Raw genomic sequence first — 5,778 nt, forward strand, 5'->3', positions numbered from 1 at the left:
TGTTTGCTGGCAATCTGTATATCTTCTCTGGAGAAATGTCTATTTAGGTCTTCTGCCCATTTTTGGATTGGGTTGTTTGTTATTTTGATATTAAGCTGCATGAGCTGCTTGTAAATTTTGGAGATTAATCCTTTGTCAGTTGCAAATATTTTCTCCCATTCTGAGGGTTGTCTTTTTGTCTTGTTTATGGTTTCCTTTGCTGTGCAAAAGCTTTTAAGTTTCATTAGGTCCCATTTGTTTATTTTTGGTTTTATTTCCATTTCTCTAGGAGGTGGGTCAAAAAGGATCTTACTGTGATTTATGTCATAGATTGGTCTGCCTATGTTTTCCTCTAAAAGTTTTATAGCGTCTGGCCTTACATTTAGGTCTTTAAGCCATTTTTAGTTTATTTTTGTGTATGGTGTTATGGAATGTTCTAATTTCATTCTTTTACATGTAGCTGTCCAGTTTTCCCAGCACCACTTATTGAAGAGGCTGTCTTTTCTCCATTGTATATTCTTGCCTCCTTTATCAAAACTAAAGTGACCATATGTGCATGGGTTTATCTCTGGGCTTTCTATCCTGTTCCATTGATCTATATTTCTGTTTTTGTGCCAGTACCATACTGTCTTGATTACTGTAGCTTTGTAGTATAGTCTGAAGTCCAGGAGCCTGATTCCTCCAGCTCCGTTTTTCTTTCTTAGGATTACTTTGGCTATTCGGGGTCTTTTGTGTTTCCACACAAATTGTGAAATTTTTTGTTCTAGTTCTGTGAAAAATGCCATTGGTGGTTTAATAGGGATTGCACTGAATCTGTAGATTGCTTTGGGTACTATAGTCATTTTCATAAGTTTGATTCTTCCAATCCAAGAACATGGTATATCTCTCCATCTGTTTGTATCATCTTTAATTTCTTTCATCAGTGTCGTATAGTTTTCTACATACAGGTCTGTTGTCTCCTTAGGTAGGTTTATTCCTTGGTATTTTATTCTTTTTGTTGCAATGGTAAATGGGAGTGTTTCCTTAATTTCTCTTTCAGATTTTTCATCATTAGTGTATAGGAATGCAAGAGATCTCTGCATTAACTTTTTATGCTGCTACTTTACCAAATTCATTGATTAGCTCTAGTAGTTTTCTGGTAGCATCTTTAGGATTATCTGTGTATAGTATCATGACATCTGCAAACAGCGACAGCTTTACTTCTTCTTTTCCCATTTGGATTCCTTTTATTTCTTTTTCTTCTCTGATTGCTCTGGCTAAAACTTCCAAAACTATGTTGAATAATAGTGGTGAGAGTGGAGAACATTGTCTTGTTCCTGATCTTAGAGAAAATGGTTTCAGTTTTTCACCATTGAGAACAATGTTGGCTGTGGGTTTGTCATATATAGCCTTTATTATGTTGAGGTAAACTTCCTCTATGCCTACTTTCCAGAGGATTTTTATCCTAAATGGGTGCTGAATTTTGTCGAAGCGTTTTCTGCATCTATTGAGATGATGATATGGTTTTTCTCCTTCAGTTTGTTAATATGGTGTATCACATTGATTGATTTGCATATATTGAAGAATCCTTGCATTCCTGGGATAAACCCCACTTGATCATGGTGTATGATCCTTTTAATGTGCTGTTGGATTCTGTTTGCTAGTATTTTGTTGAGAATTTTTGCATGTATGTTCATCAGTGATATTGGCCTATAGTTTTCGTTCTTTGTGGTATCTTTGTCTGGTTTTGGTATCAGGGTGATGATGGCCTCATAGAATGAGTTTGGGAGTGTTCCTCCCTCTGCTCTATTTTGGAAGAGTTTCAGAAGGATAGGTGTTAGCTCTTCTCTACATGTTTGATAGAATTTGCCTGTGAAGCCATCTGGTCCTGAGCTTTTGTTTGTTGGAAGATTTTTAATCACAGTCTCAATTTCACTGCTTGTGATTGGTCTGTTTATATTTCCTATTTCTTCCTGGTTCAGTTTTGGAAGGTTGTGCTTTTCTAAGAATTTGTCCATTTCTTCCAGGTTGTCCATTTTATTGGCATATAGTTGCTTGTAGTAATCTCTCATGATCCTTTGTATTTCTGCAGTGTCAGTCATTATTTCTACTTTTTCATTTCTAATTCTATTGATTTGAGTCTTCCCCCTTTTTTCTTGATGAATTTAGCTAATGATTTATCAATTTTGTTTATCTTCTCAAAGAACCACCTTTTAGTTTTATTGATCTTTGCTATTGTGTCCTTCATTTCTTTTTCATTTATTTCTGATCTGACCTTTATGTTTTCTTTCCTTCTGCTAACTTTGGGGTTTTTTTGTTCTTCTTTCTCTAATTGCTTTAGGTGTAAGGTTAGGTTGTTTATTTGAGATGTTTCTTGTTTCTTGAGGTAGGATTGTATTGCTATAAACTTCCCTCTTAGAACTGCTTTTGCTGCATCCCATAGGTTTTGGGTCACGTGTTGCCATTGTCATTTGTTGCCATTGTCAGTTTCTAGGTATTTTTTGATTTCCTCTTTTATTTCTTCAGTGATCTCTTGGTTATTTAGTAGTGTATTGTTTAGCTTCCATGTGCTTATATTTTTTACAGATTTTTTTCCTGTAATTGATTTCTAGTCTCATAGCGTTGTGGTCAGGAAAGATAGTTGATAGATTGCGATTTCTTAAATATACCAAGGCTTGATTTGTGACCCAAGATATGATCTATCCTGGAGAATGTCCATGAGCACTTGAGAAGAATGTATATTCTGTTGTTTCTGGATGGAATGTCCTGTAAATATCAATTAAGTCCATCTTGTTTAATGTATCATTTAAAGCTTGTGTTTCCTTATTTATTTTCATTTTGGATGATCTGTCCATTGGTGAAAGTGGGGTGTTAAAGTCCCCTACTATGATTGTGTTACTGTCAGTTTCCCCTTTTATGGCTGTAAGCATTTGCCTTTTGTATTGAGGTGCTCCCATGTTGGGTGCATAAATATATACAATTGTTATATCCTCTTCTTGGATCGATCCCTTGATCATTATGTAGTGTCCTTTGTCTCTTGTAATAGTCTTTATTTTAAAGTCTGTCTTGTCTGATATGAGAATTGCTCCTCCAGCTTTCTTTTGATTTCCATTTGCATGAAATATCTTTTTCCATCCCCTCACTTTCAGTGTGTATGTGTCCCTAGATCTGAAGTGGGTCTCTTGTAGACAGCATATATATGGGTCTTGTTTTTGTATCCTTTCAGCCAGTGTATTTCTTTTGTTGGAGCATTTAATTCATTTACATTTAATGTAGTTATCAATATGTATGTTCCTATTACCATTTCCTTAATTGTTTTGGGTTTGTTATTGTAGGTCTTTTCCTTCTCTTGTGTTTCCTGCCTAGAGAAGTTCCTTTAGGATTTCATATAAAGCTGGCTTGGTGGTGCTGAATTCTCTTAGCTTTTGCTTGTCTGTAAAGGTTTTAATTTCTCCGTCAAATCTGAATGAGATCCTTGCTGGGTAGAGTAATCTGGGTTGTAGGTTTTTCCCTTTCATCACTTTAAATATGTCCTGCCCCTCCTTTCTGGCTTGCAGAGTTTCTGCTGAAAGATCAGCTGTTAACCTTATTGGGATTCCCTTGTATGTCATTTGTTGTTTTTCCCTTGCTGCTTTTAATATTTTTTCTTTGTATTTAATTTTTGATAGTTTGTTTAATGTGTCTTGGCGTGTTTCTCCTTGGATTTATCCTGTATGGGACTCTCTACGCATCCTGGACTTGATTGACTATTTCCTTTCCCATATTAGGGAAGTTTTCAACTATAATCTCTTTAAATATTTTCTCAGTCTCTTTCTTTTTCTCTTCTTCTTCTGGGACCCCTGTAATTCGAATGTTGGTGCCTTTAACATTGCCCCAGAAGTCTCTGAGGCTGTCCTCAATTCTTTTCATTCTTTTTTCTTTATTCTGCTCTGTGGTAGTTATTTCCACTATTTTATCTTCCAGGTCACTTATCCGTTCTTCTGCCTCAGTTATTCTGCTATTGATTCCTTCCAGAGAATTTTTAATTTCATTTATTGTGTTGTTCATTATTGTTTGTTTGCTCTTTAGTTCTTCTTGGTCCTTGTTAAACGTTTCTTGTATCTTCTCCATTCTATTTCCAAGATTAAGATCATCTTTACTATCATTACTCTGAATTCTTTTTCAGGTAGACTGCCTATTTCCTCTTCATTTGTTTGGTCTGGTGGGTTCTTATCTTGCTCCTTCATCTGCTGTGTGTTTCTCTGTCTCCTCCTTTTGCTTAACTTTCTGTGTTTGGGGTCTCCTTTTCACAGGCTGCAGGTTTGTAGTTCCCGTTGTTTTTGATGTGTGCCCCCAGTGGGTAAGGTTGGTTCAGTGGGTTGTGTAGGCTTCCTGGTGGAGAGGACTGGTGCCTGTGTTCTGGTGGATGAGGCTGGATCTTGTCTTTCTGGTGGGCAGGACCACATCCGGTGGTGTGTTTTGGGGTGTCTGTGAGCTTATTATGATTTTAGAGAGCCTCTCTGCTAATGGGTGGTGTTGTGTTCCTGTCTTGCTAGTTGTTTGGTATAGGGTGTCCAGCACTGTAGCTTGCTGGTCATTGACTGGAGCTGGGTCTTAGCATTGAGATGGAGATCTCTGGGAGAGCTTTCGCCGTTTGATATTACATGGAGCCAGGAGGTCGCTGGTGGACCGATGTCCTAAACTCAGCTCTCCCACCTCAGAGGTGCAGAGCACCGAGACCCTGTCAGCCACACGGCTCTTGAAGGAAAATCACGAAGGCTGCTTTGGAGGCTTTTGAAGAGGGGAGCACAGGATGAAACCTAAACAACCCCACAGAAGCGCCCTTATGACATTTTGCCGGAGTGGCCTCTGGACCTTGCCGTTCCGGGAGGCCCCGAGGCCACAGCAGAAATGAGAGTGCAGGCCTGTCTAAGCAGGCCCCAGGGCGGCCCAGAACAAACTCATTCTAGTTCCTCCTTCCACTTGCTTCCCTCTCCTACACTCTGGCCTAACAGACGCCAGCTTCAGCTGGACCACGACCAACCGGAAATGGTTCAAGAAGCCCCCCTGAATGCTTCTGTTCTAGACCTCTTTAATTTTATGGGACTCTGTCTTCTCTCTCACCATTTACACAAAAATCATCTGTTTGAGAATAGGTGTACGTAACGAACATACCTCTAGCAAAACTATCAATTGAATATTCGATTGTTTTAAGTAAGATGGAGGGAGGCTAGAAAAAGAGAGAAAGAAGAAGAGAACAAAATTGTAGAAAAGTAGTAATAGGAAAAGTATGATGAGAAAGATACTCAGGGTGTTTGTTTCCCTCAAGCCTTGTAGATGACAAAAAGATGTTATCCACCCCCTTTGAGATGTTTTCATTTTTAATCTGGTTTCTTCTGAATATGAATAAAGCAGGCTTCAGGAGCACAGGCCCTTTCATTCTGTCCCTGGCAAACTGCTTGACTGTCTTTACTGACAGCTGCTTTTTGTTCCCTTATTTTAATTTCTTTAGCTACACTTTTAAAATATAACTCTACACTTGAAAAATGCTTTTTTTTCTGAAAAGCATGATTTTTCTCTGAAAAGCATGATTTTTCTGAAATTTTGCTTGTTAAATTTCCTGAGGATTTCTTGAAAAAGTATTTGTCAGATTTGCACATTAGCATTTCCCGTTTGACAAAGCTGAGTGTACAAGTGACAGAGTCGGGGGATGTCTGGGCTTGCTCTCGATCTGGTGAGCCCTGTCCCAGCTATAAATTTCTAGGTGGTAGATGTTCTGGAATTCTCTACCACTCCTTCCACACCCACATGGGCTCTCTAGGCTACAATTGTATATACGAG

This window comes from Delphinapterus leucas, chromosome 17, assembly GCF_059928025.1.
Source record: "Delphinapterus leucas isolate spDelLeu-1000000601 "Yukka" chromosome 17, BTC_Dleu_Yukka2, whole genome shotgun sequence".
Lineage (NCBI taxonomy): Eukaryota > Metazoa > Chordata > Mammalia > Artiodactyla > Monodontidae > Delphinapterus > Delphinapterus leucas.